The 24,681-nt window shown below is 39.5% G+C and overlaps 1 protein-coding gene across 12 annotated transcripts in view; it reads right to left on the bottom strand.

Annotated features, from left to right (window-relative positions):
• The window catches only part of TBC1D5 (TBC1 domain family member 5), a 407,351-nt gene that overhangs the window by 342,348 nt on the left and 40,322 nt on the right, over nt 1–24,681 (bottom strand). The window lies entirely within an intron of this gene.

Genomic DNA, 24,681 nt, shown 5'->3' with positions numbered 1-24,681 from the left:
CCTACTATAAATATCAGTTCTGGCAACGAACCTGCAATTGCCTGCCAAGTCCTCCTATCTCTTCAGTGCAACTGCAGTCCATTGCTAGAGAAACCCAGAGTTCAGAATTAAACAGAAATCCAAAAGCCAATTCCTTAGTCTTCCAATAAAGCAGCCAAAGTTTCCAAAAGTCAGTTTTTGTCCGTCACGAAGCCCAATGGCAACTCCACTCACTTTTATACCCTATGGGATGTGGCTCCGTGACTCAGCACTCTCTAGGCCAGCTCCTCCCTTTCCTTCGCTGCGCAGATTTCCCTCGGGGTCGCTGCCTTGCATCTAGCCAAGATTGATCCTCCTCTTGGGGCATTGCCAGGGAGGAGGGGTCAGGGGAAAGAGGCCGTATCAGTTCCTCCTCCTCCACCTGGCCTGCCTCTGGAACTTGGAGCGGAGCCAGAGAGGAAGGTCCTGCAGAGGGAAACTCTGTTGGCTCTTCCCCCTCATTCTCTGAGTCACTCTCTGCCAGGAGGCCAGGTTCGGGGCCCGCGGACACAACAGAGGCTCAGCAGAAGCACCTCACTGAGGACTACAAGCACAGGCTTTCCAAGCAGAGGGAAGACCTGCAGGATGCAAGGCCAGGTACAGATGCCTAGAGGCTCAGTGGCCCGAGATGGTCAGCCAGTTCCAGGCCATGATGCAGTCCCACTGGAACAAGGTCCTCTGGCTCTTTGCCACCAGAGGCACTTCCCTCCAGCCTTTGCCCAAAGCCCTGCACCAGGAGACTGAAGCAAACCCTGAGTTGGAATTTCTGCCCCCCTCTGACCCACACAACAAGACCCCAAAGGGGGAGGCTCTCTGCAGCAACACAAATGTTCATTGCATGTATCCGGCCCAGGGCCCATAGTTTGAGGACTCCTGATTTAGTACAATATAAAAAAATGCAAATAATTTTTCCACAGACCACCAAAATTTTCTCATGGACCACCAGTGGTCCACGGACCACCGGTTGGTGACTGCTGTTCAAGAACAAGGGTGTCAAACTCAAGACCTGGGGCACTGATCTGCCCCACGGGGTGCTTAGATCTGCCCCGCAGTGCTGCCCTGGAAACAGCAAAGTACTGACCCACAGTACTTCTGACATCAAAAATGAAGCTTGGGAGGGCTGCGTGTGGCCCTCCTGAGCTCTGTTTTCACTAGCAGAGAGTTGCAGGAGGCCGTCACAGCTAAAAATGGATCTTGGGAGCCCTTTTGCACTGGCAGAACACTCAGGCCACCATAGGCACCCCCAACATTGGTGACATCGAGCTGACCATGCGCACGCGGGCCACCCCCACCCCCCGCAAGGTCAAACACAACCCTGATATGGCCCTCAATGAAATCGAGTTTGACACCCCTGTTCCAGAATAAAGCCAAGTTTGAAAGGTATAAAATCCAAATTATAATTTTGTTCAATATGTGAAATTGTAAATAAAATATTCATAATCCTAGTTTTCTTTGGCATTTTAGTAAAGAACAGGTTATAGTACATCAAGAAGTATTACCATTTCCTTGAGACGACTTCCGGTATCCGGTGGCAACGGACGTCTGGAAGGCTTCTCCTGCCTCCAGTGTCCGAATCCGGCCGCCGCCGAGGCCCTTAGGGGCCAGGTGTCCCGAAAAGGACACCTGCCGCACGGACGGCTCGCCAGGGGTCTCCCAGCCGATATACAGGACTGGGGGGACCGATGCTGGCGCGTCCTAGGCTCGGCGGGGTTCGGAGGCCACAGGCCGCGGCCATTATTTTGGTCGTCGCCTGGGCCGCTGTGCTCGGTGACACCGGGGCTTTGGATTTATAATTGCAGCAGCCTGGTGGTGAACAGGGAACGGAGAAGAATTGAGGAATGAAGAAGGAAGGGATATCGGCAAATGTGGTGGAGTACTCCGGTGCGGGGGTTTTCTCCCCTGCGACTGGAAGAATCTGAATCACTTTGGAGAGAGGAGAACTTAAAATAACAAGATTACGGTTTTGTGGAGCTCTGGAGAAGAGGTGATGGAGAAATTTAGGAGGGAGGGTTTGAGGCCCCTCCTCTGGGGAACAATGGTGGCGTCCAGCTTCCGCCTTCACTATGAGAATCTTGATGACATCACTTCCCTTGACTTCCTGGTTGACTAACTGTACTCTGGACTCGTTGCTCCTGTGAGTGCCCCTGGTGGATCCGGAGGAAATTATAAGGATACTGTGCTTGCCTGAGGATTTTAAAATTTTTTTTTAAATGGCAAAGGTCAGAGACCAACTGCTGGAGAAATGGAGAATTCTGGAAAAGTTATCTAATATGGACAAGAAACTGGATGAAATAAGAGCAGAAATTGTGACTATCCAAAAGGATTTAAAGGATACTCAACAAGTCTCAGCAGAAAATAAGCAGAAAGTGGAAGGTCTGGAGGGTGAGATGCGGGCAGTGCAGAAACGAGGGAGACGACAAGCAATGCTGTGCTTGGACTACAGATGGATAAAATGTCTTATTTCTTAGGTTTCAAAATTTGGAAGAAGTGGACCAAGAAGACTTGAGAGATGTTGTGACTAAACTGTTGGGAGAATTTCTTGGGAGAGGTGTTGATTTTATGAATTGGGATGTGGATCGAGTTTATAGAGTTAATTCACAATATGCACGCACGCATGCAGTTCCTAGAGAGGTTCATGTCAAATTTGTGAAAAGAGGCGAGATGAAATTCTTAGAAAACATAGGAGTGGGGCACTGACTTATAGGGGCAGGAGATAGCCATTCTGAGGCAGATTCCCAGACAGGTACGTGAAATGAGAAAGAAATATTACTTTTATCAAGCAAATTGTACCAGAAGGAGTGGGCTTCAGATGGCTGATGCCAGAGGATTGATGATTTTCCGGGAGGGCATTACGAAAAAATTAGTACAATTGCGGAGGCTGCGGCCTCGTGGAGGAACACAAAGCCCTCCTGGATTTAGATGACCCAGGAATTGAAGAAGGGAGGTTATAGACCATGGGGCGGAGGCTGCCGCTGTTGCGGCCCTGGAGTTGGGTCAGGCTGAACCCAGAGTTCTGAGATCCAAAACTAGGAAGTGACAAAGATATTTGGTATTGTGTTGGTTTTCCTTATTCTCTTTCGTATGATATTCTGATTATTCTTGACCCTTCCTTATTGTGTAAGATTGAAACTTAGCTACTTCGTATCACCTGCTTGCCATATGGCTGTTGTATGTGTTTAAAATTTTGAGTAAAATTCTTATCATGTATAAGAAAAATGAAAATTTACCATACCTGATATGTATTTGCATAAATTTTTTTTGACCAATAAAAACCTTTTTAAAAAAAAAAAAAAAAAAAAAAAAAAGAAGTATTACCATTTCCTTACTATTGTTATTGACAACTGTATCAATTTATCATAACTAGGGAATGTTTTACAGTTCTAGTATCACATATCATGTTGCTTATTTTAATACTTTCATGATAGCACATTTCCATTAAATTTTCATAAACTAGTGTTTTTTTTCCTATGGCAATACACATAATTCAGTTTTTGAACAAACTATTATTTATGTGACAGAATGGAGATCCAAAACATGAAATATTACCTTAAATTATTCACTTATTCCTTTCGGAAAGAAAATCAATCTAGAAGTAAGAGATTTCAAGAATATTTCTAAAGGTTTCAAAAAAAATGCCTTATTTATCAAAATTTTATTCATTATGTCAATTTACTTCATTAAAAATTGCAGTTGTGCATTAAGGTCAAATAGTGTCAACCAATTATTGTGAGCAAAGTCCTATTTAAAATAAATAATACAGATACTAAATTATTTCAATAGGCTGCCTGAACATTGTTTATCCAAAGTGTCTTTCAACCATAGAAGTATATTTTAAGGTTTCAAGAATAAAAAATTACCACAGAGCATTTAACCAAGCGTTGTTAATGCCTCATATAACCATAGTCCTGTCAGCTTATTTAAATGTATTTCTTTTAACTAATATTAATCACTTATAATAAGAAAGTCCTTTTAATACATTTCATTTTCTGACAAATTATTGTACAAATTTTAATTAGATAAAGTAAGGTGTAAGCATGTGAGGAATGCATTTTTCCCCCCGATATATAAATTGGATATGGTTTGATTTTTGTAAATACTGTGAAAAAATTGAGGATTTTAATATAAACATTTCAGGACTAAATAAAAAATATGTTCTTCGCAAATAGCACTACATTGCAATTGACAGACAGGGAAAAATATTCAAATTTTCATTCAAGACAGGAAGTTTATTATGCTTAAATGAGTTTGAGCTTTTCAATCAAGCCAGCTACATATGGCACTACAGATTTTTTTAAAAAATGAAACACAACCCATAAACCACTTGAAGCTGCTTAGAGGAAGGCAATTAATAAATGTATTTGATAAATTGATTTATTAATCAATCGCCATAATTTAACCCTGTGTTAAATTAAATTATGCCTATTTCAACTCCTCATATATAATCATCTCACCCCACTGCAACTGGCCTCCTCTATCCACTCTGGCAGAGGCCATCTATGGCAGGTCCTGTTAGTCAAGGAATTCTGGCTGGTGAAGGTCAGGTGACAAGTTTACTCTGCTGTGGCTCTGTCCTTTGGAACATCTTATTCCCTGGTTTGGTTCCCACCCTTCTGACCTTCTGTAAGGCCTAAATTGGCTCTAACTGACAGCTAAGGCTGTAACTGACAGCTTGGGGACCCAACACTGGAGCTGGATGATGAATTAAGTGGCCACTTCCCTCCTCTACATCATGGTCTCTCTCCCTACTCATTTTTGACAATAATACTATTTTTGATTGTAATTTCCATTTTTATTGTTTTAGAAATATTTGTCTTTTATGTTTTTACTGCTTTTAATACTGAAGCTGCCCAGCTGTGGGAAATAAATAATAAAATAAATAAATAATATGCTTGTTAAGTCATTTTCCCTTGTAAAGTATTTTAAAGATTTTTACTATATAAACCATGTATATATTGGGGGGGTGGTCTTCCAGTGGACCAGAGATCATCTAAAGAATTCTTCAACCCTGCTATCTTTCCTGGTTAAGTTTAAATTTGGCAGTTTAAAAATTTATAACATTTGGTTGGATAAAAGGCTAAGGGACCACTTGACAGAAGTGCTAACAGGCCTGAGTCACTCTTTTGAAATAGGATTTTCCCCCCAATTTAGGATCAAACATAAGCAAGCAGGAAAGTGGTAAAAATAATCAGCACTTCTTCCACTGACCCAAAAATAAGCTAGGCCATAATGTATTTCAAAGTACAGGTGTGCATGCATTTCTATCATCTTAGTTTGGAATAATTTAAATGAAAGTGATGTGCAAATAATTTCTTTATACCAGTATATACAACGTATACTCCACATATCCACTTAAAAACTAAAGGAAATTAATAGATAAAACCTGGCAATTATACCCGGTTTCTTAACTAAAAGAATTATTCAAACTGAATCAGAATGGGTAGTAATAAAGATGTTTATAACAAACAATGTATATGATATGGAACTTTCACGATCTCGGAATTAAAAGTAGCATGTAGAAGAAACAGAAGATAGGTGATTCATCAAAACAGCTTACCAACAATTAGCTAATATTTCCATATAGAAAATTTATTTATTATTGTAAAGGCATACATGGAAACATACATTTGTGAGATAATATAAAAGCAACCAAAAACACTTTTTGGTTTATGTCAGTAAAAAAAAAAAGTGAAGCCATTGTTAGATGAGAATAGTAATAGAAAGAATTCCTTAATTCCTATTTTGCCTCAATCTTTTCACATTATGTTTAAATAGACCAAGTAAAACAACTGACAAAAAAAGTATATAGTATCCAAGAGTCTCTAAGGGAAAACATGACTACTAAGATCTGAGGCTAAAAGGAACTATAGGTGTTATCTTGAGAGCCCTTTATATTATCTTTGAAAAATCATGGAAGGCAGGGATAGCACCAGAAAACAGAGACGAGCATGTTTTGTTCCTATCTTCAAAAAGGGTGAAAAAAGTCTACATAATTATAAACATGAATAAGCTTGATATGATTACTGGGCAAAATTCTGGAATAAAATACAAATAATCAGCTTATAAGTATTTAGAAAATGATGAAAGAACTCAGGTATCAGAATAAGTTATGGCAAACCAAACTGATCTCCTTTTTGATAACGTGGCCAGTTAAGCAAACCACAGGATGTGGTGGATATAATGTACTTCGCATTCAGCAAAGCATTCAACCAGATATCCCAGAAGATCCTAACAGAAAATATGGCAAAATTTTGCATGAGTTGGTCAGTTTACTTTCATTGACAAATTCATTTCCCCAGGGAGAAAAGAACTGCCAAAGTCCCTTCTACTTCATTACTAGACTCACTTAGCCCAAAAAGAATTTCAAAAGAAGTCAACCAAGAGTACTTATATAAATATATGGAATAATAGATCTAAAATTTCTATTTACTACCTGAAGGACCATTTCTATTACCTTTTTAAGATTCCTTAATACCTTCATTGTCATGCAAGCATAGCTTAATGTCCACCTTTAATATTGCAAAAAAAAAAAAAAAAGTAATATTCCTTAGTTGAAATATTCCTTCAGTGCCATCACTAAGTGCAGCAAGTGCAGGAACATGATTCAAGTCACAGTTTGGTAAGAGGAAAGATGAGAGTTTAGGTAAACAGTTCAAAGATGCCATAGAGAGGTGGAGAAGGCAGGGAGAGAATTTGGAGGACTAACATAGGCTGCATATGAGTCGGGAGGCTAATGCAAGTGTATGCAAGTTGGTGGAAAGCCTAGGAGGGTCAGTGAAGGCTGCACATGGGTGAGATGATTCTACTATGTTTGGGAGAAAAACTGGGAATGATTTCTCTGATAGTTTTCCCACTGACTCCTTATGAGTAGCTGGCAGGGAAGGTCACAAATACCAATAATCACATGATCATGCTTCTCTGCAATGTCATGATCATGAGCTGGGCACATGAATGCTCAGATCATAATCATGTGATCGTGGGGATGCTGCATTTGAAGATGGATAATACACTCATTTTTTTGGCACCAATGTAATTTTGAATAGCCACTGAACAAATGGTATATAAGGCAAGGAAAATATATTGACATAAAGTTTATACAGAAAAATCAAGTTTTCAATAACATTCCTGGCTAAAAATAGTCCACTAAAAAGGTATAAAAGTAATATTTTTATGAGTTCATTGTAAATGTTAATCTTGAACAGGAAGCCATAGTGGTCCATCATTCCAGTCCTGAAAAATCAATTTCTACAGGAAAAGAGAAAAAATCTATTCAACATCTAAAATTGTATAGGTTACATATCTAAAGGTATTTCTATCTGTAGAATAGCACTATATCCAAATATACTAATTTTAGTGTAATTGTTGATAATTTTACTAAAGGCTATTCTAATATATGTAAGATCTCATTACATATGCCAAAGGTTTATCAACAATAGTAAATTTAGTATGCTCCATTCTTTAAAAAAAATGTTTCAAAAAGTTTTTGAACCAAATACCAAGTTAACATACCCAATAGGAAGTTGTAGGTATAAGAGATTATGAACTCCCCAACCTTTTTTTAACATGTGATTCAAATCTCTTCCTTCTCAATTCCTTTTTGCTATTATAAGCAGAAACCGTTTGGTAAAGAAATTGTGTGTTGTTGTGCATGTGTATATGTGTGTGTGATGGATACACACATATCCATCCATCCAAATTCGTAGAAGTAAATAAGATTGATCAGAGGCATTTTTTCAGGCAAGTCAAGTTTTAGATTTGCAGCTTTAAAAGAATCTCTACCATACTTAAATCATCTGGTAGCAAGAAGGTGGGTGCTAAGATAAGGATCAGGCTGGAGGCAAATAAAGCTGTTATAATTATAGCTGGGAACACAATTTGTTAAAGGAAGTGTACTGTATAATTACAATTGAAATTTCAGCAACATGCCCACAGGCAATCCTACAGCTGTCAGGAACTGACAATGCTCATGAGTTCTTCTCAAATAGCAGATATTGTAGTAGTTTGAGATATCTTTTCTACAGCTAACTTGACTTTGAAGACTACAGAATGCCTCCATTCTGTACACCTTCATTCTTTTTCTACAGAATGCCTTCTCTAGTAAATAGAATATAGTTTACAGTATGTAAGCTTTATTTCAGAATACGGAAATGCAAATATTTGCCTGAAAACATGTTTCTGGGAAATATAAAGAAGTATTTTTAATAAATTCTTTCAAAAGTAAAATATCCCAGAAAGGCAGTTAAATGAGCAAACTAAATTAAACGGATTTGAAAAGAAAAAGGCTTAAATTCTGTCTAACTCCCTTCCTGATTCTGAATCAATCTATGTCACCAGGAAGTATTCTCATTGTTGCCTCCTGATCAGTGCAGTGATCTGATGAATCGGATCAGTTGGTTTGGGACACCAAGATCATGCAAAGTTGCCCATAGCTTATTGGTGTTCTATACAGTCAAAGGATTTTCTGCTATCGATCAAGCACATATAAAGATCTTTTTGATATTCACATACCTTTTCCATAATCCATCTAATATTGGCAATGTGATCTTGAGTGCTGCATCCCTTTCTAAAGCCAATTTGTACATCAGGTAACTCTTTGATGATTTTAACAGAATTTTGCTTGCATTGGAAATCAATTCAATAGTGGAATAATCCCTGGCATCATCTTTCTTTACTAATGGTATAAAAAGATATCACTGTAGTCCATGCCTCTTGATATAGGGCAGTCATGATGTTAACTAGCACTGGTCTTAGTAATTCCACAGATACTTTGCAGTTCAGCAATTTCCCCAATTTCTACTTTTTCTTTCAAGATGTTTGATTCTTTATTAATTAGCTGTTATCATTGCCATCTTGATGGTAAGTCAAACAACTATAGAGTCCTTCCATATATTCTTTCTATCTATTCTTGATCTTCTGCTGGTCACTTATGCATTCCCATTGCTGTCTTTAACAGTTCTGTGCCATGCTGAAAACTGGAGTGCATCATTTTCACTATGGCAAACATGACTTTTTTAAAATAACGTATTTTGGATGCATTACTTACAGTGTGCACTTCGCTGTCATCGTAAGTAGCAATGGCAGCTAACTTAACTTTAAAACAGGACTAAAAGTATACCATTCATTAGATGACCTAAGACTGATATATGATTTCAAGTGCAGAAGAGCAGCTTCTTTATTAAAAACTATTGAAATGCAAACCTTCAACAAAAGCAAAAAGAAAATTAGATACATGTATGAAGCAAAGGTTCCAATGATTTCTACTCTTGATGGCTGGAGGCTAAAATATATGAAAAACAATTGCAGGAATTAAGTATGTCTAGTTTAATGAAAAGAGAGAATAAGGATGACATGATAGTAATGTTCCAATACCTAAGGGGTAGCCATAAAAAAGGGTGTCTACCTATTCTCCAAAGTACCTGAAGTTAGGACAAGAAGCAACTAATCAAAAAGAAAAACAACCTAGAATTCTGGCTTGCCACTAGAAATTGTGGGTGCTTCAACACTAGAGATTTTTAGGGAGAGACTGGACAACCATTTGTCTGAAATGGTATAGGACAGATTGTCTGGGCTGCAACCCAGAAGAGAAGCTGCCCATGGTGTATGCACGCACCCAAAAATGAACTTCTGGTTTCAGCCAGCTACTCTTCCAGGTTCTGGTACACATGGCTCACATGACGATCAGCTGACCGGCACGCATGCTCACACAGGAAAACGGAAGACCAGCTAGAAGATCGTCTAATTTCCAGCACTGCTGCATGAAAAAAGGCCAGCTGATCATCGCACATGCATCAGAAACCCAGAAGAGGAACAGATGACGCTGCGTGTACCAGGCAACATGGCTCTGCATGCCACTTTGGGCACACATGCCACAAGTTTGCCATCATGGGTATAGGGTTTCCTGCTTGAGAAAGGAGTTGGACTAGAAGGCTTCCAAAGTTCCTTCCCACTCTGTTATTCTATTATTCATATTCTGGTTATCCACTGGAATTGGAAATTGGAAATACTGCATAGGCTCATATGGCAATCTCTTCTGTTGTTATGATACATTAATATAAGCAAAGTGCTAGATAAGATTTATTTTAGGTTAAGCATTAAAGCAGACTTCTTCAAACTAGTGGCCTTGATAATCCCAATGGGTTCACCATACTTTGAAGAAATTGATTTAGAGGACTTGGTAATATCTAGATTTGCATCAACAATGTACAGAAATAGGGGGGCTCTTTTTTATCTCCAGAAATATATAATACGATAGGAAGATCTAAAATTGTAGCTATTAGAACAGAAAACAGGATTGAAATTTATATTTTTCTGTTTTGAATTTTAGAATCTAACTTTGCCTTATAAATTATTTATTCTTTTACTATTTTTTTTAAAAAGTGGTTACTTGTAAAAACCATAAAATTCTGAGAAATTGATATTCCCAACACAACAATTTTGCCCAAATATGTTGAAAATTCTGAATATACTTTTCTTATAAAGCTATAAAATGATCATTATGTTTTAATGTTATTTCATAGAAATAAACATGATTTTAAAATCTAGGTTGTTTTTGTCCCCAAATTATTCCATTTGAAAATACAATTAGTTCATTATAAAAGAAAACACCACAACACACTATATATACCAATATGTTATGCAGTAAAGTTCAAAAGATTTTATTAGCACATGAAATCTACTACACTATTATCATAATAAATCAGAAAAATCAGTGAATTTCTACAATTGCCTGATCTGAAGAATTTGCATGCCATTTTTAAACAAAAGCTAATCATGTCACATCCAAAATCCATTAATTCTCCTTTAAAAGAAACTAATATTAAACCTCCAAAATATCTATTATTCCAAAAATTTCTATGCCACATAAATACATCCTGAGGCATTTTAAAAGTTTATTACCGAACTAGCTATGATTTGTATTATAACTTTCTATGTATCATAAATACTATCCCAGCTCTGTAGCTGACATGAAACTAAGCCTCATACGAATCGTATCACATATCTGGCCTTGTGAACTTGTGACACATTAATGTTATAATATCAAAGAATTTGAATGATAGCTAAGAATTTCGAAACATACAACTTTGATGATTGGAATTGACCAAGTAAAAACCAGAGGGCCTGAGATCCAACAGTTGTTACTATAATAATGTATAAGGAAAAAGACACACTTCCTACACACATGCATTGCATTTATACATTGTAGTTCTGCTATCAATGATAAGCAAAATCAAAGTTTCAAAATAGCATCCACAAAGAACAAAAGCAAATTGTGCCACATGATCTCAAAATTCTATCAAAAAATTCCTTAAAACAGTGTTTTTCAACATTGGCCATTTATATATGTTTAAATGGCTGAGATTAAGAAACTCTATTTTAAAGTACCGTATATACTCGAGTATAAGCCGAGTTTTTCAGCATGTTTTTTGTGCTGAAAAACGTCCCCTCGGCTTATACTCGAGTATATACGGCTTATACTCGAGTTTTTTTTTCTTCTTCTTTTTTTCACATTATACCGGATGGTGCAAACTTGGCGGGCTTTTGCATTAGCGCGGGGAAGCCCTGCCGGTGCAGTGAGAGGGCGGGGCGGGGGAGCCGCCAGCCTTCTCGGCTGAGGGAGGGAGGCTTTCCCTGACCGGTAGCTGCCTCATTTCCCTCCCTCGGCTTATACTCGAGTCCCCAGTTTACCCCAGTTTTTTGGGGTAAAATTGGGGACCTCGGCTTATACTCGGATCGGCTTATATTCGAGTATATACGGTATATATGTATCACTATTCACTTCCATTTAATAGTTAGAACCAGGGTAAAATTCTAGCAACATAAAATATTTAATCCTTTTCATTATTTATTGTTATTATTTATAACCTGTTTCCTATTTAATCAACCAGCCAGGTAGCAGCACCAATCCAATCTAGGCTGATCTTAAAAAGATAAGCAGAGTCAGAGTTAATACTTGATGGAACTGGTACCAAACAACTCCAGGCAGTTTTCAGCATTAATTGGACATTCCAGCATTTTTAACTGAAATTTTGCACCCATGACTAATGAATGCTTATTGTTTGGGTATAGGTCAGCCCCTACTTACAACCAATCCCTTAAGGATAATTCAAAGTTATAACAGACCTACCCAGAGCTACTTAGGATCCATTTTTGGAGTTATGAAGGTTGCACATATACAAACAATGGCCATATGATCAAACTGTTGGTGTTTGCAACTGGCTTATTTTTATGATCATTTGAAATGTCCCACATTCACATAATCACAGTTTGCAATGGTTTTTTTTTGCAGGTTTCTGGTGTTTTACTTACAGTTTCTTGCAAAAAATTCCCCATGGAGAGAATGGATTTGCTTAATGACAGCCATAAAAATGGTCATAACTTTGAAACATCATGCGATACTTGACTTATGACTGCAAAGACTTACAACTGTAATTTAGAGCTTAATTTCATCAGACAATTACATTATCTTCACAGTATTCAAAAAATCTTTCACAACTAAAATATTAATTTAAAGATATAACTATTATTATGAACCTATCCAGCCATAAAAATTTCCAAGGAAGACTTTCTAAAGATCCCTGAACTCTAAGGCACATGGCCTTTTCCTATTTGGAATGTGGTTTTTAAAACGTTTATTTAGATTTCTAATTTCAAAGATAAGGAAATCTACTTATCTTTAATCTAAATATGATTTATTACAGTAATACTACTTTGCTTTTCTTCTGTCCTTTTTCATTTGTTATGTGTTTCTTTTAAGATGTAATTTTGAAACAAAACTGTAAACCACTATGATCACAATTAAAAATAAATACTCAGGTGGGGAACACTGCTTCATATTGAGATTTATCAGGTAACACCGTGCTTTTTTATGGAACATATAAGAAGATAAACTAATTTTGTATTTGTCATCGCAATTGTTTGCTCAACTTCTTTCAAGCTACTATTTCTTATTGCATGTACATAATGTGTTTTTCAAAATGAACACAATATATATAGCCCTAATTTTGTACACAAAAAAGACTCATATAAGAGGATTCTGAATTTGGGTCTCTTGGATTCAAATCAAATAAATATCTCAATCATTGTACATACACTTGATTTTCTAAAAAAAAGTAACTTTATAGTTGTGTGCTGAGATTAAATGAGTTCAAATCATCAGACCAGAATTCTGAAGGAGCTGGGCAGATGTAATCTTGGAACCACTGAACCGTATCTTTCTAAGATCATGGAGTACCAGGAAACTATCTGAGGATTGGAAGAGAGCTGATGTGGTTCTCATCTTCAAAAAAGGGGAAAAAATGAACCCAGGAAACTACAGATCAATCAGCCTGACATCAATACCTGGAAAGATCTTGGAAAGATAAATAAACAACAGAACTGTGAACATCTAGAAGCAAGTTATACCCAGAAGCCTCATGGGTTTGTTAAAAACTGATAATGTGAAACAATCTTATTTCATTCTTTAACAAAGTGAATAAATCAGTAGTCCAGTAAATGCTGCGGACATAGCATAATTGGATTTCAGTAAAGCATTTGACAAAGTGCAAAGCTACTTTTTGATAAGTTAGAAAAATGTGGGACAGACAGCATCACCATGAGATAGATCATAACTTGCTGACCAACTGCATTCAATGTATAGTCCTTAATGGAACTACATCTATAGAGAGGGAATAAGTAGTGGGATATCCCAAGATTCTGTCTTAGGCCCAGTCTTCAACATTGTCATAAACAATTTAAACGAGGGGATGGAGAGGGAACTCATTAAATTTGCAGATGATACGAAGATGGCAGGAACAGCCAACACCTGAGAAGGTAGGCTCAAGATCCAGAATCTAACAAAATGCAATTCAATGTTGAGAAAAGTAAGGTTTTACATGTAGGTGAGAAAAATCAGATGCAGAGATATAGATTCGAGTCCTAGTGGACAACCACTAAAATATGAGGCAGCAGTGTGCCGCAGTGGCCGAAAAAGCCAACACAGACTGTATTAACAGAGGGATATAATCAAAATCATGTGAAGTACTAGTACCACTTGATAATGCTTTGGCAAGACCACGCTTGAAATATTGCACCCAGTTTTGGTTGCCACAATATAAAAAAGATGTTGAGAGTCTAGAAAGAGTATAGAGAAGAGCAACACAGATGATTAGGGAGGCTAGAGACTAAAAATATGAAGAACATTTATAGAAATTGCCTATCTCTCGCCTAGTAAAAAAGGACTGGTTGACATGCTAGTAGCATTCCAATATTTGAAAGGATACCACAAAAAAGAGAGAGTCAATCTATTCTCCAAAGCACCTAAAGGCAGAACAAGAAGCAATGGATGGAAACTAATAAAAAAGAGAACCAACCTAAAACTAAGGAGAAATTTCTTGATAGTTAGAATAATTAATCAGTGGCACAGATTCTGTCAGAAGTTGTGGGTACTCATTCACTGGAGGTTTTTAAGGAAAGATTAGACAGCCATTGTCTGAAATAGGGAAGTGATGGCTAACCTTTTTGCCATCACATGCCAGGAGCAGGGGGGGGGGTCGTATGCACATGTGCCCACACCCATAATTCTATATACCCTATCTCCACAACTCCCCCGCTCCTGGCATGTGATGGCACGGTGGGCCCAGTAGGATCATTTTTCTCTTTTCCCAGGCTCCAGTCTTTCTAAGAGCTTGGGGAGGGTGAAAACAACTGCAAAACACAGCCATTAATGTCTAAATTGCTGGCAACAAAAGTAGTACACCCCTAAGTGTTAATGTTTAAATGGGGCCCAAGTAGCTGTTTTCCTTTCCTGGTGTCGCATTACTGTTACAAGATTTCAGGTATGAAGGGGGAACAGGTGTGTTAAATTTGGTGTTATCACTCTCACTCTCTCATACTGGTCACTGGAAGTTCAACATGGCACCTCATGGCAACGCACTCTCTCAGGATCTGAAAAAACAAATTGTTGCTCTACATAAAGATGGCCTAGGCCTGTGATGGCGAACCTATGACACGTGTGCCACAGGAGGCATGCGGAGCCATATCTGTGGGCATGCAAGCTTTGCCCTAGCTCAGCCTCAGTGCACATGTGTGTGCCGTCCACCTGATTTTTGGGTCTTCTGGAAGTCAGGAATCGGTCTCTTTCCACCCTCCAGAGGGCCTCCAGGGGATGGGGAAGGTCGTTTTCACTCTCCCCAGGCTCCAAGAAAGCCTCTGGAGCCTGGGGAAAGCAAAAAAAAATGTCCTGCTGGTCCAACCGGAAATCAGGAAATGGGCCATTTCCAGAGTCTTGAGGGCCTCTGGGGTGATGGAGAAGGCCAATTTTGCCCTCCCCAGGCTCCAAGAAAGCCTCTGGAGCCTGGGGAGGGCAAAAAATCTCCTGCTGGTCCAACCGAAAATCAGGAAATGGGCCATTTCCAGAGTCTTGAGGGCCTCTGGGGTGATGGAGAAGGCCAATTTTGCCCTCCCCAGGCTCCAAGAAAGCCTCTGGAGCCTGGGGAGGGCAAAAAATGGGCTTACTGGTCCACCATGCCATCGCGTGCCAAAAGTGAGAGGGTGGGACGCATTGAATTATGGATGTGGGCACATGGGCACACCCACATTCCACCCTGCTTTTGGCATATGATGGCAAAAAAGTTAGCCATCACTGGCCTAGGCTAAAATTAGATAGCCAAGACCCTGATACTGAGCTGCAGCATGGTGATTAAGACCATACAGCTATTTAACAGGAGAGGTTCCACTCAGAACAGGTCTCACCATGGTCGACCAAAGAAGTTGGGTGCCTGTGTTCAGCATCATATTGAGAGGTAGGCTTTGGGAAATAGATGTAAGAATGCTGCCAGCATTGCTGCAAAGGGTAAAATGCTCCCGGTTTGGACCGGCTCACCCGATCCGGTAGTGATGGCGGCTGGTGATTCAGAGAACCGGTAGCAAAAATCCCTGGCCCCGTCCCCTGCCCCTGCTGAGCCGTGCCATCACCAGGTTGTTTTTTTTTACTTTTAAAAGCATTTTTTCTTCAGCCGAAAAAATCCTTTTAAAAGTTTTTTAAAAGTTTAAAAAAAGCCTTTGATGATCGTGCGGCTCAGCTGGGATCATCAGAACCCTGGCCGAAGAGGTTGTAAAAAAAAAGGTTTCAAAAGACTCATCTGGCGATCACTTTTTTATAACCTCTTACAACAGTCCCCGCCCATGCCCACCCAATTACCCCGTCCCCACTTGCCTTATTGCTGCTGCTTTCGGGCTCGCAAAGCTTTGCTTTGCTTCGGTTGCTGCAATCAGTTGTATCAGCTAGCAACTGAATCTGCCTGCCTGCAATCCATCTTCTCGGTGAGCAACTCAATCTGCCTGCCTCCAATTGGGTAAGTAAACTATTAAAAAATAGTTAATTTGGATTTTTTGAAGGAGTTGGGTTTTTTTAGACAGCAATTTAAAGTTAAGGAAGTTTTTAATTTAGCTGCTTTTATCTAAAACAGGGGTCTCCAACCTTAGTAACTTTAAGACTTGTGGATTTAAACTCCCAGAGTTCCTCAGCCAGCTTTCCTGGCTGAGGAACTCTGGGAGTTGAAGTCCACAAACCTTAGTTACAAAGGTTGGAGACCCCTGATCTAAAAAATATAAATAGGGCTGGGAAGTGGCTCACCAGGCTAATGTAGCCCGTTATTAACACACAGCTGCCTGCAGTTACAATTACGCAGGCTCGAGTCCCACCAGGCCCAAGGTTGACTCAGCCTTCCATCCTTTATAAGGTAGGTAAAATGAGGACCCAGATTGTTGGGGGGGCAATAAGTTGACTTTGTATATAAATATACAAATAGGATGAGACTATTGCCTTACACAATGTAAGCTGCCCTGAGTCTTCGGAGAAGGGCGGGATATAAATTAAAAATAAATAAATAAAATAAAATAAAATAAAATAAAATAATAAAATAAAATATTTGTACAGCTGTCTGAGATTTGGTGTATTTCTGTAGTATTTCACTTTAACTACACAAATACACAAAATCTCACAAAGCTGTATGTGGCATTTTGTGTGTGTGTGTGTACGAGAGAGAGAGAGAGAGAGAGAATGAATCAGTCAGTTGTGTTGTGTTGTGTGTGTGTGTGTGAAGTGTGAAAGTTGGTTTTGAGCTTTTTGTGGCTGTGTGAGGTTCCTTCTTGTTGCAGGGGCCATTTTGGGTGAAGTGCAGCTGCTTTTACATTATGTGTGAGTCAGCTGTGTTGTGTTGTGTGTGTGTAAAGTGTGAAAGTTGGTTTTTGGTACCTCTTATTGTTTTGTATACTTTGTTTATTATTTTTATTACTTATTGTTATTGGCCACGCCCACCCAGTCATCTGACCACCAAGCCATGCCCACCAATTAAGCAACGCCCACAGAACCGGTAGGGAAACATTTTAGATTTTACCCCGGAGTCAGCCTGTCAGTGTTCAGACCATACGCCACACACTGTATCAAATTGGTCTGCAGGGCTATCGTCCCAGAAGGAAGCCTCTTCTAAAGATGATGCAAAGAAAGCCTGCAAACTGTTTGCTGCAGACAAGTAGACTAAGGACATGGATTTCTGGAACCATGATCTGTGGTCTAATAAGACCAAGATAAACTTATTTGGTTCAGATGGTGTCAAGTGTGGGTGGCAGCAACCAGGTGAGGAGTACAAAGACAAGTGTGTCTTGCCTACAGTCAACCATGGTGTGGGAATGTCATGGTCTGGGGCTGAATGAGTGTTGCTGGCACTACAGAGCTACTGTTCATTGAGGGAATCATGAATGGAAACAGGTACTGTGACATACTGAAGCAGAGCATGATCCCCTCCCTTCAGAGACTGGGCCTCAGGACAGTATTCCAACATGATAATGACCCCAAACACCTCCAAAATGACCACTGCCTTGCTAAACGTCTTGTTGAGGTTGTTTGGGATGAGTTTGAGACTGTGGCTCTCGAGGACGTGGACAGGTTACTGGGGAGGCTACATGCGACCACATGTTTACTGGACCCGTCTCCTTCCTGGCTGGTGCTGGCTACTCAGGAAGTGACACGAGGCTGGCTCCGGGGAATTATAAATGCTTCTTTGATGGAAGGGGTTTTCCCCGCTGCTTTGAAAGAGGCGGTGGTGAGACCCCTCCTCAAGAAGCCTTCCCTGGACCCAGCTATTTTGGGAAATTACCGTCCAGTCTCCAACCTTCGCTTTGTGGTGAAGGTTGTAGAGAGTGTGGTTGCAGGGCAGCTTCCCCGGTACCTGGATGGAGCCGTCTATCTAGACCCGTTCCAGTCTGGCTTCCGGTCCGGTCACAGTACGGAGACAGCTTTGGTCGCATTGGTGGATGACCTCTGGAGGGCCAGGGATAGGGGTTGTTCCTCTGCCCTGGTCCTATTAGATCTCTCAGCGGCGTTTGATACCATCGACCATGGTATCTTGCTGCACCGGTTGGAGGGGCTGGGAGTAGGAGGCACCGTTTATCGGTGGTTCTCCTCCTATCTCTCCGACCGGTCGCAGACGGTGTTGACAGGGGGGCAGAGATCGACCGCGAGACACCTTACTTGTGGGGTGCCCCAGGGGTCGATTCTCTCGCCCCTCCTGTTCAACATCTACATGAAGCCGCTGGGTGAGGTCATCAGTGGTTTCGGGGTGAGTTATCATCTGTACGCTGATGATACTCAGCTGTACTTTTCCACCCCGGACCACCCCAACGGTTGTCAAGTGCTGTCCCGTGTCTGGAAGCCGTCACGGGTCTGGATGGGGAGAAACAGACTCAAGCTCAATCCTCCAAGACGGAGTGGCTGTGGATGCCGGCACCCGGTACAGTCAGCTGCAGCCGCAGCTGGCTGTGGGGCGAGTTATTGGCCCCAACGGAGAGGGTGCGCAACTTGGGTGTCCTCTTGGATGGGCGACTGTCGTTGACGATCATTTGGCGGCCGTCTCCAAGAGGGCCTTCCACCAGCACGCTTGGTGCGCCAGTTGCGCCCCTTTCTTGACCGGGATGCCTTATGCACGGTCACTCATGCCCTTGTCACTTCCCGCTTGGACTATTGCAATGCTCTCTACATGGGGCTGCCCCTGAAGTGCACCCGGAGGCTGCAGTTAGTCCAGAATGCAGCTGCGCGGGTAATAGTGGGAGCAACTCGTTGCTCCCATGTAACACCAATCCTGCGCAGTTTGCACTGGCTTCCTGTGGTCTTTCAGGTGCGCTTCAAGATTCTGGTTACCACCTTTAAAGCGCTCCATGGCTTAGGACCCAGGTACTTACGGGACCGCCTGCTGTTACCTTTTGCCTCCCACCGACCCGTACGCTCACACAGAGAGGGCCTTCTCAGGGTGCCATCCGCCAAGCAATGTCGGCTGGCGGCTCCCAGGGGAAGGGCCTTCTCTGTTGGAGCTCCTACGCTTTGGAATGAACTTCCCCCTGGTTTACGTCAAGTGTCTGATCTTCGGACTTTTCGCCGTGAGCTGAAAACGCACCTATTTATTCAAGCGGGACTGGATTGAAATTTTATTGGGGTTATTTATATTTTAAGATTTTAAATTGTTTTAATATTTCGGCCACATTATAATATGTTTTTTAATTTCTTTTAATGTTTATATAGTATTTTTACTTGGCTGTACACCGCCCTGAGTCCTTCGGGAGAAGGGCGGTATAAAAATCGAAATAAATAAATAAATAAATAAATAAATAAATAAAGAAAGAAAGAAAGAAAGAAAGAAAGAAAGAAAGAAAGAAAGAAAGAAAGAAAGAAAGAAAGAAAGAAGCTGAGGGTAAAGGTGATGGACTGGCTAAGCATGTCTCCAGACCAAAACTCTATTAAGCATCTCTGGGGCGTCCTGAAATGGAAGGTGAGGTGCACAAGGTCTGTAACATCCACCAGCTCCGTGACATCGTAATGGAGGCGTGGAAGAGGACTCCAGTGACAACCTGTGAAGCTCTGATGAACTCTATGCCAAAGAGGGTTAAGGCAGTGCTGGAAAATAATGGTGGCCACACAAAATATTGACACTTTGGACTCCATTTGGACATTATCATGTAGGGGTGTACTCACTTTTGTTGCCAGCAGTTTAGACATTAATGGCTGTGTGTTGCATTATTTTGTGGGGACAGCACACTTACAATGTTATACAAGCTGTGTACTCACTACTTAACATTGTAGCCAAGTGTGATTTCTTCAGTGTTGTCACATGAAAAGATATACTTAAATATTTACAAAATGTGAGGGGGTGTACTCACTTCGGTGACATACTGTACATTAATAATTTAGTTTATTCAGCATGAAATGGAGCTTAGTTATGTAGCATGAGGCTGTATATTCTGAAATATCAGGACTGTTGGTAAGTCAACAGCGGGTGAGAGGAGTAACTTCTGCAGAACAGACAAGACAGTTGCTCTTTAAAAATTATGATTTAAACTGAGTTGATTTAAATCAAGCCTTTTTACTAGTAATTTAAATCAAGATTTAAATCATGGTTTAAATCGACTTGATTTAAATCAAATTCACTCTGGTTTCCCTTAGCAGGGGATTGGACTACAAGACCTCCAAGCTCACTTCCAACTATGCTATTTTGTTATTCATATTTATGAGTTTCCACAACCTTCTGGATATCAGAAGATACAAATATGGCTTGGCTTATCGGCCATGCTCTACTCATTTGTTGATTTGATATATATTATTATAAGCAAAGTGCTAGCTAAAATTTATACTAGATTAAGTGTTAAACCAGCAGGGTTTAACAGGGGGTTGGCATAGTGTACTTTCCAACGCTATTATTCTGTGCGGGATGCTACCCATTTGTAGTAGAATTATTACAGTATATGAGTTTCTCCAAACAGAGTAATGATAAGCAAAACTTAATCACAAATGGGTCATTTCAAATGGTTTTCCATACTGCTTGTGCATACCTGCCAGTCTTCCCTCTCCCAAAAGCTGTTTTTTTTAATTCATGTACCAGAAATAGACATAGCTATTAACATTCATGTATGGTAATTCCAAAAACAAGTTGATATAGAGCCATGATGGCAAAACTATGGCACGTGTGCCGCAGGTGGCACACAGTCATATCAGTGGCCACGTGAGCTCAGCTCTGCTGATTTTTGGGCCTTCTGGGCCCACCAGAAGTAGGGAAACAGGCTGTTTCCTGCCTCCGGAGGGTCTGGTGGGGGGAATGGGGGAAGGCCAGTTTTTCTCTCTCACCTGGTTCCAGAGCCTCTCTATGAGACTGGGGAGGGTGAAAACGGCCTTCCCCACTCACCCCAGAGGCCCTCCAGAGGCCAGAAATGGCCCATTTGCCAATTTCCGGTTGGACAGGAGGTGACTTTTTTGCTGTCCCCAGCCTTCAGAGACTTCTAGAGAGGCTCTGGAGGCTGGGGACAGCAAAAAATATCACTTCCTGTCCAACTGGAAGTTGGCAAATGGCAGTTTCTGGCCTCCGGGGGAGTGGGGAAGGCCGTTTTAGCCTTCCCCAGACTCATAGAGAAGCTCTGGAGCCAGGTGAGAGAAAAACTGGTGGGCCCAGAAGGCCCAAATATCAGTGGAGCTGAGCTTGCGTGCCCACTGATATGGCTACATGTGCCACCTATGGCACGCATGCCATAGTTTTGCCATCACGGCTCTATATCAGCTCTGGAGCCACGTGAGAGAGAAAAACTGGCCTACCAGGCTATCGTGTGCTAAGAGTGGGGGGAAGGGGGTTGCGCGTGCATGTGTGGGGGTAGGGCGCATAAAATTATGGGTGTGGGCACGCACATGCATGACACCCCCCCCGCCCCCCTCCTGGCACACAATGGCAAAAGGATTAGCCATCACTGATATAGAGCAAGCTCTGTTATATAATTTGTTCTACTTTCTTTTAACCATTTTCAGATCACCTGTCTACTGAAAGCAGTCTTCACTAATCTTAAATGCATATGTGCATATGTTCTGCAAAAAGGATTTTTTTAATGCTCACAAAATCTAACATTTTATTTCATGCTGAACTTTACTCACCATGGGAAGAGTCTAAAGAAAATGTCTATCATATGCCACACTGAAATATCAGATCAGAATTTGGGCAAAAATTATTAAGAAGTTTGATAATCACAGGCTCTTTCACATAACTTTATAAGCTAATCATAGGGTCACCTATTTTGTTATCTATATGTAATTACTTTTGTTTTTTTATTTTAATTTGCTTTCTGTTAGACTCCAACTAATAAAAAATAAAAACTAGAATATCAGTATACATTTTTAAGTATTAGGCATACATATTGACCATATGGTCACCATTTGGGACCTTCCCCAGTTTTGTTTATAAGAAGCTGACAAAGAAGATTGCAAATGGTCACCAAATGATTGTGGAATGCTGCAAGGTCTTCACTGTAAGCTAGGTAACAAGCAACCAGATCACAATCATATCACTTCAGGGACAATGCAAAAACTAGAATTTTGAGAACCAATTCTAAGTACAACTCTCTCAGCGCCATTGTAAATTTGAATTGTTGCTGAATAAATGGTTGCTAAGCAAGGACAACTTGTACTTTAAACAAATGACATTTAATCTGTTTTTGTAACTTCTGCAAAAATCAATGATAGTTTCAGTCTATTGTGAAATGTAAAAGAAATGAAAACTATATGACATACCCTTTGCATAGTTTTTTTTAAAAAAGTATTTTCTTTAAATATTCGAGGAGAATAAAATATAAATTTTATTTAATACAAATTGTACTGTGTACATGTGCCAAAATAAATACTTTGGCATTTCTTAAGTACACACTACAATTTGTGTAAAATCTCATTCATAGTGATTTTCAATTTCCCCAAATGTTAAAGGGCCGGAAAAAAGTTGTCATTCTTTACTTAAATACTATAAATGGAATTACTAATATAATCTGTAACTTTAAATATAGGCTACTGCAAAAGGAGATCAATCCTTTCATTCCCGGACACAGTTAAGGAAAACTTAGCATTAATAGAAAGAATGCAAAGTTACACCAACACGCTTTAAGACATCTACAGAAATGAATGTTGGGAGAACAAGAAATTCTTCATTTAACCTATAGAAAGTTTAGGTAAACTTGCCTTTGATAATCAACTGAATAAGCTGAACTACCAGCATCAAGGGATGGTGTGGGGATATCTAGCAGGTGTCGCAGTTTATCACAAAACCGTCTAAAATAATTGGAAGTGACAACCAGCACCACCACAAATGATTTATTAGTCTTTCACTCTGCTTTTCAGCTTCCTTGGGGCCAGAATAAATAATTTACCAACTCCGTATCTTCCAATCATTAATTCTTCCTCGTGCTTCCAAACTACATTTAACTCTGCTGGGTTCAGTTGAATTAAAAAACACAATATAAAAACACTTACCTCCCTTGCCCCAAGTACAGTACAATTTTGCTGCATCTAATAATTTAAAAAAGTCAAGTAAACAAATTCAACATTAGGCAAGAAGTTATTCTATCTGTGCATTCACAGACTTTAAAAAGGAGAGAAACATTAAGAATTAAACAAATATAGCAACAGAAAGAGGGAGCATATTTTAAATATCTGCAATATTATTTCAAAAAATAAAATATTAACTGCATTTTCTTCTACCAGTATTTGTGCTAGAGCGGTTTTCTTGAATATATATGCAAATAGTTCTTACCATAAATGACAAAGATTGATAAAGCAATGTTATATTGTATAGCTTTATTGATTAGTCAATTCACTACATTAAGAAATAACGGGTGTCAGGCACAATAAAATAAAATAAAATAGGACAAAGTAAGATGAGATAAAAAGCAGTGAATAAAACAGAATAATGAAATTACTTTTTTCTGAAACTAAAATCATTTTTAATTAACTGCTTTCCTGCAAGTTTAAAAAATGGTTACTTGTATTTGAAACAAAAAGTAGAATTATTTTCTGAACTAAAATAGATCTAAGAAAAATAACTTTTATTACACACAAGGCACAATTTACTTTAGAGCATCAGCTACTATATTTCTATAATGTGGCAAAAATAAAACACTAAATCTCTTCCTAAATTCATTTTTATGAAACCTGCTTGTGTCTCATTAAGTGAGTATCTATGATTAAAATAGAGATAATTTTATGATACACAATGTATTGTATTGTTAAAGAAGCATCTGTTTATGTCACAGGATAACATATTTTAGGAAAAAAGTACACAGATATAAAAAGCAATCCAGACTTTGGGGTGTGTGTGTGTGTGTGTGTGTGTGTGTGTGTGTGTGTGTGTGTTTTATATGTATACATATATATTTGCTGCTAAATGTATTAAGAGGTTAAGGTGCTGGTATTTTACGTTCTTATAAAAAACTCAAACTGCTGGAAACATTCAGAACAATTTTATCTACAGATAGCTTTATTATATGTCCTGTGGGACTACAGCAGCTCCTCAAACTTCGTGCTCAAAACAAAAAAATTCTGTAAAACTATCAGAACTAATCAATATTGATTTAAATCAATAAATCATTTTAGCAAATGACATTGTCTGAAATGAAATATATGATTTATATATAAGTCAACTGTATTATTGTCATATAAATATTACAGGATTTATATTATGAAAAAATTGTAATGCTCATATCATAATAATAAATTTAGCAACAAAACACTCCAACTTCTTATAGTATAATATTCACATCAGAATTCCATAGTTCTGGCATGAAAAGCTTTTAGAAGCATTTTAACACTATTCGTATATTCTTTGTAAAAATCATAGG

Source organism: Ahaetulla prasina, chromosome 4, assembly GCF_028640845.1.
Source record: "Ahaetulla prasina isolate Xishuangbanna chromosome 4, ASM2864084v1, whole genome shotgun sequence".
In the NCBI taxonomy this organism is placed as follows: Eukaryota; Metazoa; Chordata; class Lepidosauria; order Squamata; family Colubridae; genus Ahaetulla; species Ahaetulla prasina.
Note: the sequence above shows the minus strand (reverse complement) of the source record. Positions and strands in the feature narration are given on the sequence as shown.